Source organism: Nycticebus coucang, chromosome 5, assembly GCF_027406575.1.
Source record: "Nycticebus coucang isolate mNycCou1 chromosome 5, mNycCou1.pri, whole genome shotgun sequence".
Taxonomy (NCBI): Eukaryota; Metazoa; Chordata; class Mammalia; order Primates; family Lorisidae; genus Nycticebus; species Nycticebus coucang.
In genome coordinates, this window is record NC_069784.1 from 102661148 (window position 1) to 102673944 (window position 12797).

Below are 12797 nucleotides of genomic sequence, written 5' to 3' on the forward strand. Positions count from 1 at the left end.
TTAATTGCATGGGTGAATAGGTGGTTAATTGTCCAAGGCTGTTCCTAGCAGGTTGAGCTATGACTCAACTCAGGCCTGTCTGATACTTAAATTAGTACTTCTGACCTTTAGGCTGTGGGTTTTGATGCTGCTTTTTTGGTCTCAGACTCATGCAGACTCCCCCAGGATTTCAACCTGCCTAGGACCACTTTGGACTAATAATAAGGGTAACTCTGTCTGTGGTATTAACTTAAAACCACCTCCATTCCACCCTTTTACTATATGAAAGGGTGAAAAAAGGAACAACCCTATGCTATTCTACATTACAATATAACAGAGAAGTTATTTTAGCAGTTCTCTAATTTTAAGTTGTTTACTTTCGATCAGGTTACAACTACTTTATCTTAATCAATGAATTTACCTTATGTAAAGGCTACGAAAGAATTCCATAATTTCACTCAATGTGATTGATGAAGGTGAGGCAAAATGGTGAAGTATTAAGACAAGCTGCCCAGTAAATAAAATTTAAAAAAAAAAAAAAAAAAACCATTTTTCCACTGGATGAAAAGATAAAGAGGTTTTTCTTTTCTTTTCTTTCTTTTTTTTTTTTTTTTTTAGGGAAATACTGAATTATTCAGAATGTTCATATACTCCAGGGCCATCATGCCATAAAACAACATTCTATTTTTTTGCAGTTTTTGCCAGGGCTGGTTTGAACCTGTCACCTCTGGTATATGGAGCCAGAACCCCACTCCTTTGAGCCACAGGTGCCACCCAAAACAACATTCTTCATTTGGCCTGTGAAGCTCTGCTCAGTAGTAACCCATTAACGTTAACAATTCTCATCTGCAGGAAGGGCTTTTTAAATAACCTGAACTCTTTGGCCTATAGTTAAGAATGTTTTTGATAGCCTTTAACAATTAACATGCATATAATTTTTCAAAAATCTCAGGCTAGAGATATTCTTATATGTTCTTAGGCTTCTATGAGTATCCAGTTTCCCTGACTTCTGTTTTTTTCTGTTAGTCTATGGGAATGAAGAGATTCATGCATATGAAATGTTACCTGCATGTAAGAGAATGCATTATAAGCCTTTTTAAGGAATAGAAATAAGTTGAATAACTTTGGCACTTTAAAGTTTTCTTGCATCAAGTTTGCGTTGTAATAGTTTTTGTGTTTTCATTACAATGAAAATAAAGTCACATTTTTTCATGGGGAAGAAAAAGTATTTTGCAAAGAGTGGCTATGATTCATAATGTATCACTTGAATAAGTATAATGATAAATTATAACCCCCCAAACAAATAAGTATCTTAATTGAGTTAACCCCTCTTTTCCTGATTATAAGCTATCACGCTGAATATTATTTACCATACTGTTAAACTCCGCTTCCTAGATCTTTCAACACTTCTTTTTTAACCTTTTTCCTTAATTACAGAGAACCTAAAGACTTTTTTTTCACCAAAACAATACGACCGGAGCTTTGTATAGCTCTGTTTGTGTAGACTTTCTCCTGAGCCAGCAGTGGCTGGCTTTTTTCCTTGTCCTAGCGGGTCTGTCCCAGCACAGCTGCATTAAATCAGCCTCTTTGGGGATCTGGCAAGATGATGGAGATGTGTTTGCAGTCAGGGGGGCCAAACACAGAGGCACACAGACCATATTTTACTCATCATAAGGCATTTCTCTGTCACAAGCACGAGCCACTCTTAAATGGGAACTAAGCCAGTTACTTTTGTCTCACAGTATTAGATTTGTTTTATTATTTTGACAACTTTCTGACAAAAAAAGATAAACTAAAACAGTACAAATGGTCAAATGTGGTAGCTTCACCAAAACCTGTGTGAAAGTTGAACCTGGTGGCACAATAGTCCCAACTACTCATGAAGGTGAAACAGAGGGATCTCTTGAGCTCAAGAATTCAAGGCTGCAGTGCACCTGTGAATTACCACTGCACTCCAGCCGGGGCAACACAATGAAACTCTGTCTCTAAAAAATCAAAACAAACAAAAACCACGTGCAGCCTGCTGACCATCAGATGGAGATATGCCAAGGCTCAGTGGACAAGCATTGCCTATAGTGACACATATCCTTTACTGCTACAGTAGGGAGGCTGGGGGGCCATTGGCCCATTGAAAAGATCTTCATGAGTCCAGCACTGCTGAAGCATGAAGCAAACTTAAGACTTATGTGCTGTACCAAGAGAACAGAAAAATACCAAGTGCTTCCTGACCATGGCTACCACGGGAATGGGTCTCAGTACTCAGCCCATGAATTATCTGGCCACACTGACTGGTTCTCACACCAGAGCTACTTCTTTGATGTGATCCTCAAATCCCAAAGATTCCCAAAAGCAGAGCCACAGACAAAACAAGACAGAAACAATAATTCAATATACATGTATTTAGCCACTTCCCCAAACACCAAGATCCAGCAGACAGCCACTTTACTCTTGAGTATCTGAAGCTGAAGACAAAAGAAGAAACAAAATTCACAAATTATTTGTCTTCGGGATATGACATAGTGAGAGCAGTGGTAGAAGTTATTTGTCTAATTGTTATTTTTAAATGTATAGCTTATGGGTTATAATTCTGTATGTGTATTCTCTACTGATATGGTAAAGAAATATTAACAAGGAGATTGTTTGCTTAATGAGAGTGTATCATCACTGCCATATCTAGGATAATGCATGTTTAATTACATAAATCAACTCTGTTAAACAGTTTTATTTAATATGTGGGAGCTTATTAAAATTCTTGGTACCTTAGCCAGATGTCATGGAGGGCAGCTGTAGTCCCAGCTACTCTGGAGGCTGAGACAAGGGGATTGGTTGAGCCTAAAAGTTTGAGGTTGCCGTGAGCTAGGACTCCACTATACTACCCAGGGCACAGAGTGAGAGACTCTTTCTAAAAAAAAAAACTTGGTACTTATTCAACAGACCACTTATAATTAACTTGAAACCCATATTTATAGTTCCAGTGAGTTTATTTCTATTCAATATTTGTAAGTCATTTTTAAAAATCTCAGCTCTTTAAAGAGCATAATAAAAGTATAATGACACTAAGGACAGGTTCTGAAATCAGGTAAGTCTGGTTACATCTTGAGATATATTAACAATGTGTCATTGGACAAATCAATGAACCCATGTAAGCTTTTTCTCATTAGTAAAATAGACATTTTTAAACAATGGATTATTAAGGATTAAATGAAATCATGTTCATATGACTTGGCACATAGTATACCATCACCACATGATAGTGCAGCTTATTCAAATTTAGTTTCTTTAAAATGTCTTAAAATTCACATTGCCTCCATTTCGTTTTTGTTTCTTTCTTTATTTATTTAGAGATGCAGTCTCACACTGTTGCGCAGGATGGCCTAGAACTCCTAGGCTCAAGCCATCCTCCTATCTCAGCCTCCTGTGTAGCTGGGGTTACAGAATGTGCCACCCTGCCTGGCTGGCATTAAGTCTCATTTGGTCTTACACACAACTTCTACTTTCCCACTCACACACTTTTATTCAAGTTCACACCAGGGTTGTCCACTCTCTTTATCTTAAATTAAATCCACTCTCTTTACCTTAAATTAATAATATTACTTATTGCTTTTTATGATTATTTTCACGAATGTACAGAACTTCTAAGTGAAAAGAACATAAACTAGATGGGTTCTTCCTTTTGCAGATGAGAAAAACTGAGGTCCAGCCAAGTTAGATAATCTTTGCCACAGTCACATGAGCCAAGTCACCTGATTTCCAATACATGGCTTTCTAAGATAATGTGACCATAAGATAAACATTTTCTTTCATACATTTTATATTTTAGATGGCCAAGGGTTTTAAATTTTGTTGTGTTAAGACAGCTCAGTTTATGTTTCCTGTCTTTCAAAGCAATGGTGTTTAGTCTGATTTAAAATAAACACAATGGGGTCATGTTTCTTTGTGTGTGTGTGTGTACACATGTAGTTTTATTATAACAAAGCAACTTGTACACTTTTAACATTTAAAACTGAGCATCATCTTTCCTTTCCAGTGAAACAAAAAGAATATTTAAAAATAAACAGGAATGAAATTACAATAGATAATCTCACTTCCAAATAAGATCCTACAGGTTCTGCTGATTCTCCCATCGAGTGGCAGGGCTCAAGTCATCATTAGGGGAGAATTTGTTTTAAAAGTGTCATCTTAACCTGCAAGGATGTTCATTAAACATCACAATTAAACATGCCAAAGGAGAAGCCATGTTGTTAAAATACCCTCTTAACCCACTCAAACATCTCAAACACACCCTCTGCTGACCTCCTATAGCCCCATTTTTTTAAGTTTTTTTTTCTTTTTTTAAACAAAAGAAAGTAGACAGATACATGTTGGTAAATACTAACTGTCCATAGTCACAGGGAGATAAGGTATACTCGCTGAGCCAAATATACAGAGAAAGGAGGGAAAGCTAGAATTCCATGCACTGCTACACAGGGGCCTACCACCCTCCAGCTTCCAGCAAGAGCAAAGGGAGCAGGTTTTTCTTCCTTCCCACAGAGCTCAGTGGTGTTGGTTCCATACAGTTTTTGTTGAACTAGGAAGGGATAAAAATGAATTTGGAACAAAAAGGGATAGAGATGTTTTTCTCATTGTATTCTGCTCAAGAAATTTCTTCCCCAAAGTTGAGAACCATGGTGTACAGAAAAGAGACCTGAAGTAAGCACAACAAAGGGGGAAAAAATTACTACAACTTGCTACCAGGGACTGGAGAACATTTTTTTAAATCCATTTAAAACGTTTTTTGGAATCCATCAGTGTCCTTTAGTCAGCTTCTCCTATGTCCTCCTCTCCTTCCTCTACTTCATCTTCTTCACCTTGATCTGAATCTTCTTCTTCCTCAATATCTTCTAAACCTTCTTCCTTCCCTCCTTCTCCTTCTCTTTCGCCTTCCCCTTCCTCTTTACTCCTTCCTCCCTCTCCTTCTCCTCCTCCTTCCCCTCCCTCCCCTTCTTCATCATCCATTTCAACAACCAAATATAATTGTAATGGATTTGGCCAAATATCATCCTTGCTGACCTCTGGCAATTCATCTGCACCTGCCTCAGAATGGTCAGTAACCCAGGTACGGAAGCTCTCTGACTCCTCATGCTGCTTTTCCTGCTGGCTTTATCCTGCGTTTGACTGGAACACTTTGTCAAATCCTTCCCAGATTTCCGTTTGATTTCAGTGGACTTTGAAGATGGATCACCACTCTCATTCAGATGAAATTCTTGGGAGAGAACTTTATTTTCAAAGTAAGGATTTTCATCAAAATAAAAATCTATTCTGGGCGGTACCTGTGGCTCAGCGGAGTAAGGCGTCAGCCCCATATACTGGAGGTGGTGGGTTCAAACCCAGCCCTGGCCAAAAACTGCAAAAAAAAAATAAAAATAAAAAAAAAATAAAAATCTATTCTGTGACGTGATTTAATATCTTCTAATTCTGTCATTTTGACACTGGTCAAATAATGTGATGCCTGTTTGTCCACCTCCTCAACCAGAGCAGACACTTATGCATGGTTGACAAATGTTGTTACCCCATATTTGGCATTTTGGTGATCAGCTCTTGACTTCTTCTGAAAAATTGTTTGGTGAAGTTTGTTGTATTTCTGTTCTACTCTAAAAATCTCTTCACCAGCTTGTTCATTAAGTCTACCCATTTCATTTTGTACTTCATCAATACATTCAATTACTTCTTGTTATTCTTTGTCCTTCTTCTTCTGCAAGCCCAGAGAGGTCCAGGTGTCCTCAGACTCGAAGAAGTACATGGGCTTGGTTTCTTCTTCTGAGGCAGAGCAGAGACTGGGGCTTGGGAGCCACACTGTAAGTAAAGTGCAAGAACCTGACTACAAGTCTCCTTGCTCTGAGAAGAAGCTCAGAGAACTTGAGGTCACATTTTTTCCAAAGAAAAATCTTTAAATCTAATGAATTTGGTCATGATTGAAATTGAATTACTGTTTGATTACCCCACTATCAAAAAGATGATCACACACAGGTGAACATAGTGGTACCACTGTCTAGTACTCAGGGAAGAACTGTTCAAATGCGCAGCACTGATCCAAGCACTGACTCTTCAGCGCTCAGAGCAGAGACGTTGAGCAGCTGGGGCACCAGCATCCTCCTTGCTGTGGCTCCCTAACACTCTGTGTGAAGACAAAATCCTTAACCTCACTGCAACGCCATGCAAGGTCTGTCCCCTGGCCATTCTTAGACTTCTCTTCACCTCTCTCTGCTGTCTCTGAGTTGCCATCTGTTTTCTTTTGGCTCCTACTATTCTCTTCTGTAACCACGAGCCCTTGCAGATGTTCCCTCTGTGTGAAAGTTCCTTTCTCTTTTCATCTAGTTAACTCATCTTCATTTTTTAGATCTCAACAAATCTCTGCTAACATCCCCAACTGATTCAAAACCCCATTGCAGAATTTCATGAGCCACTTATTTCTGCTTTCACCTTCACGGAATTTGTCAGTCATAATTTATATTTGTGATTAGATGATTATTGGCTGTCTCCACTGCTAAGCAAATGATAGTGATTATGGTTTTGTTCACCATTGAGTCTGAAGGGCCACTTTGCCTTGTCTGTCTGGTACAGGAAAGAAACCTAACAAATATTTCTGGACATTGGTTAAATAAATGAATACTTGAGTACAAGAGAGACTGAACGAGGAATGAATGACCAAATGTCATATGCTGGACCAATGTATTTGTTGCATTGAATTTATCTAAATGGCTTCCCCCAAACTTTACTCTAATATCACATTTAATGTACAAGTAAAATCAAACACAATTGATGATACTGGAAGAAAGAAACTAAAAGAAAAAAGACCCTCAACATGAAAGAAAGGGAAGTACTAGTCCTTGGATTAAAGAATCAGAATGAGATGCAAGACCAGGATGCCACCTTGTGGTTGATTTTCACATTTACTATTTTCAACTTGTCTGGAACTTTCCTACTTTAGAAAAGCACCATTATAAACTGTGGCAATGGAAAGAGGGGAATTGAATTTTGCTCAGTTAAATATTGCTTGCATGTCATAATCCCAAAGAGTTAGCTCAAGCATTATCACTCAATCCTTTTAATTTGTTGTTTTAATTAAATATTGAATTGATACCAATGAATAGTATAAAATATAAAAGTTATAATCATAGAAAAATTAATAAATACCTACCACCCACCTTAGCACTGTCAGTACTTTAAAGCCCCCCTCTGTGCTTCTTTCCAAATCATTTCTCCATTCCTCAGGAGTAACCGCCTTTATTTATAGTTTACCATCTATGTGTATATCAATCAATAAAAAATATGTAGCATTATAAAACTTCATATAGTATAGGATCATATGGTTTTGACTTGCTTGTTCAATCAAATATTATTTTCCTGGTATTCATCATGTTGATAAGAAAAACTGCAATTCAATTTTTTTAACTACTCTATAGTATTTCATTATATGACTATACCGCAATATGTTTAGCCACTATACTCTTGAAAGACATTTTGGTTGCTTTCTGTTGGGGTCCATTATGAATGGCACTGTGTGAATGTTCTTATACACATCTCCTGGTGCACACATTCGGGGATTTTCCAGGGATTGAATTGGGTATGGGAACCTCCAACTTCACTAGACAATACCAGTTGTTTTCCAATATATTTTACTGCACCAATGTACTCTCCCACCATTAGTGTATAAAACTTTCAATTGTTCTACTTTCTTGTCAACACTGGATAGCGTCAGAGATTTCCACTTTTGTCACTTTGATGGGTGTAACTGCTATCCCTTTTGTTTCAGTTTTCATTTTCCTCATCGTGAAAGAGGTTGATCCCATTTTCAAAGATTTATTGGTTACCCATGTTTCTTTTGTTTCTACCCAAGTTCCAGTTCCAGATCAATGAAGTCCATAGTTTAAATTTTAAATTGATTTCCTTTAATGTAATTATTATAGAACTATTTTCCTATAGCCTAATCATTAAAGTAAGAAGATGAAAAACAAAGAACCATTTTTAAGTCAATAAAATCCACATGGAGATGTGTCAAGAATTATTTTTAAATGAACAAAAACTGTGCCAAAGGAAAAAACCATTTTCACATATCTACTTGCCTATCCATAAATGCAAGTACATTTGTGATTGTCATTAAATTCATTAATAGAAGTTTTTCACATCTTTCTATGATGGAATTGGGCAACCCTTAAGCAGCTGCTAGGATTAACTGTCACCAAACTTGTAATGCATAGAATTCAATTATACATTTGAAAAAGAATCTGCAAAGTCATATAATTCCTCTTTGTTTCTATGCAAGTTTCCTCATGAGCCACCCTATTTGTAACAACTTCTCTAAAAAGGACTTCATATTGTCACCAATTTATTGCAGTGTGGGAAGTGTCAAAGAATATAGGATTCAAGTTAGGCAAATGCAGAGTGGGATCCTACTTCACCCACATACTTGTGTGACTTTAAATAAGTTATATAAACTTTCTGAATCTGTGCTTCCTAATGACAACACAAGGATGATTATTGCAAAGATCCATTTGATTATTGTGGGTAAAACACCTAATTCAGCATCTTAAAAAGCTCAGTAAATACTATTTAGAATCTTAAAAAGCTCAATAAATGTCAAATATTATTCAGAATAACTTAGTTTAACTCTCTTCTTGTTTTCCCCTTAGAAATGTAGATCAGTCATTCATATAAAGATAGTATTATGATGAACTCAGAATGTATGTGGTTGTTTTCAAGTGAAGGTCCAGCAACCTACATCTTAATCTAATGATTCATTCATTTAATACCAACCATATGTCAAACACTATCCTAGATGCTAATAGAAGTCCTTTCCTTCCTCCTTTCCCACTTTTCAAGCATCTTTGTAATTCTCAAAATATCTCAACCCAAATCACCACATCCCTTGTAGTAGTCCAACCCTGGATGAAACATGGTTTTGTACTTAAAATAAACTAATTGAACAAGCCCAGGAAAATACTCGTGGTATAAAGCAAGTATCCTTTGCTTTCTTCAGTGCAGGTTAAATAATTCCTACTCCTTTACCTTGAACACACCTCTTCATATTTGGAGTATTTCTGCAAACAGTCCATCAGCATTTCCCCATTCTTTATAAGCACAGAATGGAGCACAGAATGCTGGCTCTGCAAAGCAGCACCTCTGAGCTCTGTGTAGGTGATGCGGTTCATGGCTGTGTTTAAATATCACTGAGAAAACGTATAATCCTTTGACTAAAAATTACATTAGAATACATAAAAGACAATAAGGAAGATACAAACCAAAACCTCAAAAAAAATCATTAAAAATTAACCAAACAAGAGACATTTGCCATACACTATTAGTGACTGCACAGCAATCTCCAGACTCTTTCTTCTTTTGGCTTCCTGAACCCTGACTTTTCCTAACTCTCCTCCTCAGACTTTCCTCCATTGTTGTCCTCCAGCCAAAGCCAAACCTGCACATTTCAATTCTTCTTTTTGCTGCTCTCAAATCTCTTGGCAAGCATTTCCACTTTTGAGGCATCAGCTCCCACTCAGAGCAGAATCTCTTTGAAATACATCGTCATGTACAGGACAGCTTCAGTTGGATGACCGCTGTTTACTGTAAATCTAACTACAACATGGCCTCCCGCTTTGCCTCCCTCCCACACATTACAAAGTAATAGGCCATGATCGAAATCTTAATCATTTTCTCCTTTGGTTCCTATTCTACTATAATAGAGGCAGTGCTATTCACTTGTTTATACCTGTGCCTACAATGACAACTGGCTTGGAGTGAGAAATCTGTGTTTGCTAAATAGATGAATGAATGAATGACAACATCTCTGTGAAGTATGCATGGAAGCTATTAGCGTGGCCCTATACACATTACAATCAAGAGGCTCGGAGAAGTTCACTCACTTATCCCTGATAAACCCAGCTAGTATTGGCACAGTCAGGATTAATCTACAACTTCTGGCTCTAGAACAAGAGTTTTTTTTTTTTTTTTTTTTTGCTTACATTAAGACCTGGTTTTCTTCTCCAAATTTGCTCTTCCACAATATCTAACCCACAGGTAAGTCTTGTCTTTTTCCCACACCAGTCCAGTCCCTCAATACCTTGAATCATGTTTCTGGCAATGACCTCCAAGACAGATTGCTTACTGGGTCTTGGCCTCCACCAGTTGACTCTGCGTCTCTCTTTGCTTAATTGCCTTCCTCTTCTCCTTGGTCTGTTTACAATATACTATTTTCTTCACTGCTGCTTCCTTCTTGAATCTCTCTTATCCTTTTGTTACCTCTCTGACTACTCTTTCATTATTTTCTTTGCCACTTATTCTACTTCTTCTCATTCTTCTGTACTATACTCTCAGCTGGTTTTTTTTTTTTTTTTTCCATAATGTTCTGTCCATTTTATAGATTCTCCTTTTGGGAGAGCCCAAATCTTCTCAGATTTCTAAACTAATGTCTCCAAAATTCATACCTTCAACCCTAACTTAGCAACTTGGATTTCCAACCACCGTTTAGCTGTGCTGTTACTGTGGGAATCAAACTGAATTTACTTTCCCTCCTTACTTTGTTTTACCATCTCCTTGTTATTTTTAATATCACCCCAATTTTGCCTACCATGCAGAACACACATCTCAGATTCATTACTGATATCTCCCTATTGTTCACCCTTTATATACTACCCGACATCAAGTCCTCTTGGATTCCCTTTGTACTTCCTTACCTTGTCTTAAATTCCTCCATAATCTGGCTGCAGCTACCTGTCTGACAACGTCGGCAATGTTCCCCAGAATAGGTCCCCTGCTATAGCGAACCCAACATAGCCATCTTCCCTGCAGATGCCAGAACTTGGTCATCCGGGATCCCCTGGATGAATTGCCCATTCTCTTCTCAGGCATCCCAGATACAACTAGCCTTTAGGTCTGGCTTTAAAACCAGTTTTCAAATTCTAGTTTCATTCCTACACTCACTCCCTTCTCTTTTCCTTTACTAGATATCATGAATATTTGATGTGGCTGATCAAATAATCAATGAATGATGCCTATTATTTTTGTTAATGGCAATTATAATAACAAACATATTTTGTCTTAATTCTCCAATAAAATGAAAGCTCCTTAAGCATCAAGAACACATTTTCTTTTCTCAACTGGATCTATCACAATGCACTTCCTGGACCACTAATAGACTCAGCATCTCCTCTTCCAAATCAGTCTTAGCACAGCTAAGGAAAGCTTAGCTTTCCTTAGGAAAGGAGGAACAAAAAGGAAAGCAAAACAAACCCATTCTAGTTGTAGTCCAGCTTTCAATCCATTTATACACTGTTAGGAAGTTTCTGTTTTAATAATGAAATGGCAAAAACAAACAAACAAAAAAACCCCCAACAGTTCAAAAAGAGGCAAAGGTTAGAATGGTATAGAAATTTTGGGATTAAAAAAAGTTAATATCGACGTTTATTCTCAAGATGGCAGCCGAGTAACAGCTTCCTTGCATCTGGGCACCGTGAGTCTGGGGATATAGGACTCCAGGCATCTCTGGCTGGTGGGATCTGCCTATCATCACCCCTGAGAGAATACAGGGAGTCAGTGAGAGACTTCTGGACCCCAAGAGGAGGACTAAAACGGTGGAAAACCAGCAAGTGGTCGCGTGTGTTCAATCCGTCTAAACCCGCCCGCAACTGTAAGTTCAGTAGCAGCGAGACTGCAAACCAGAAAGGCCTTACCTGTGAACTGTTTTGGTGTCTTTGGACTTGGCACTCAGCTGAACTGCCTTGGGGAGAGCCTGAGCGGGAGTGCGGAGAACTTTGGCCTTTGTCTAGGGCCCCAGTCTGAGCTGCTGAGCCAGACGGAGCTAATAGCGTTTGGCTCTGGGTCACAGGCAGACATTGTGAGCGATCTGCCCCGGCAAGCTCCGCCCTCAGGGTCGCAGAGCTGGAATTGGGTGGGAGCTGGTAACCCAGTGACCAAGTAGCCTAAGGGCAGGTCTGAGCTGCCTTGCAGCCCTAACCCTCGGGGGCAGAGGGAGACCAGTTTTGACAGACAGGGTAAGTGGATAGCCACTTCAGCAGTGATTCCAGCAACAAGCACTTCCCTGAGAAAGCTTCTGCTCAGTAAGTGAACAAGTTCAAAGTGCCTTTTAAGTGGGCTGAAGAGAGATTTAGGGTGTCTACCTGCTGGGGTTTGAGAAACTAGCAGCCTCCAGTCGTATCAGAACCGTGATTAACATCTCATACCCCAGAAGACCACGTGTTGCCCAGACAAATTTCAATAACATATACATACTGCTTTGTTTTTGGTTGTGTTTTTTTTTGGTTTGGTTGTTTTTTTTGTTTATTTCGATGTTGTGGATTGTTGTTTTGTTTTTTAAGTTCAACCTTTTCCATACAGATCCTTTTTCTTTCTCAATTTTTCTAGTTTAATTATAATTTCCCATTGCTGCCTATTTCAATAATTAGAACTTCATTTTTCTTAGTGTTTCTACCGCTATTATTTGGTTTTTCCAGCCAATTTTATCCCGTAAAGTTTTCTGTTTGCTTGTTTTGGTTTGATTTATAGCATTTTTGTCTCTCCTCTCTACTTGGTGGAGGTGGGATACTGTGTCTGATCAGGTTAGCAAAGAGCTGCTGACCTCAAGGGAACCACCCAACTGGGCACCCCCAGAAGGTGGTTTTTTTTTTTAAGGTTGTATCAAAGTACCCTACTGTACACCTACATTGCTCTGTCTCCCTCTTTCTGTGCCTCTCTTCTTTCTGTCAATATTCCTTTTACACTCCCCCTCTCCTTTCTCTATTTTTCTTTTTTTTTCCTTATCACTCGGTCCTCCTTTCTTTCATCCC

At 38.4% G+C, this 12797-nt stretch overlaps 1 pseudogene; it reads right to left on the bottom strand.

Annotated features, from left to right (window-relative positions):
* Positions 1-4773: 4773 nt before the first annotated feature.
* Positions 4774-10821, bottom strand: LOC128585555 (protein SET-like; annotated as a pseudogene).
* Between the last annotated feature and the right edge of the window lie 1976 nt (positions 10822-12797).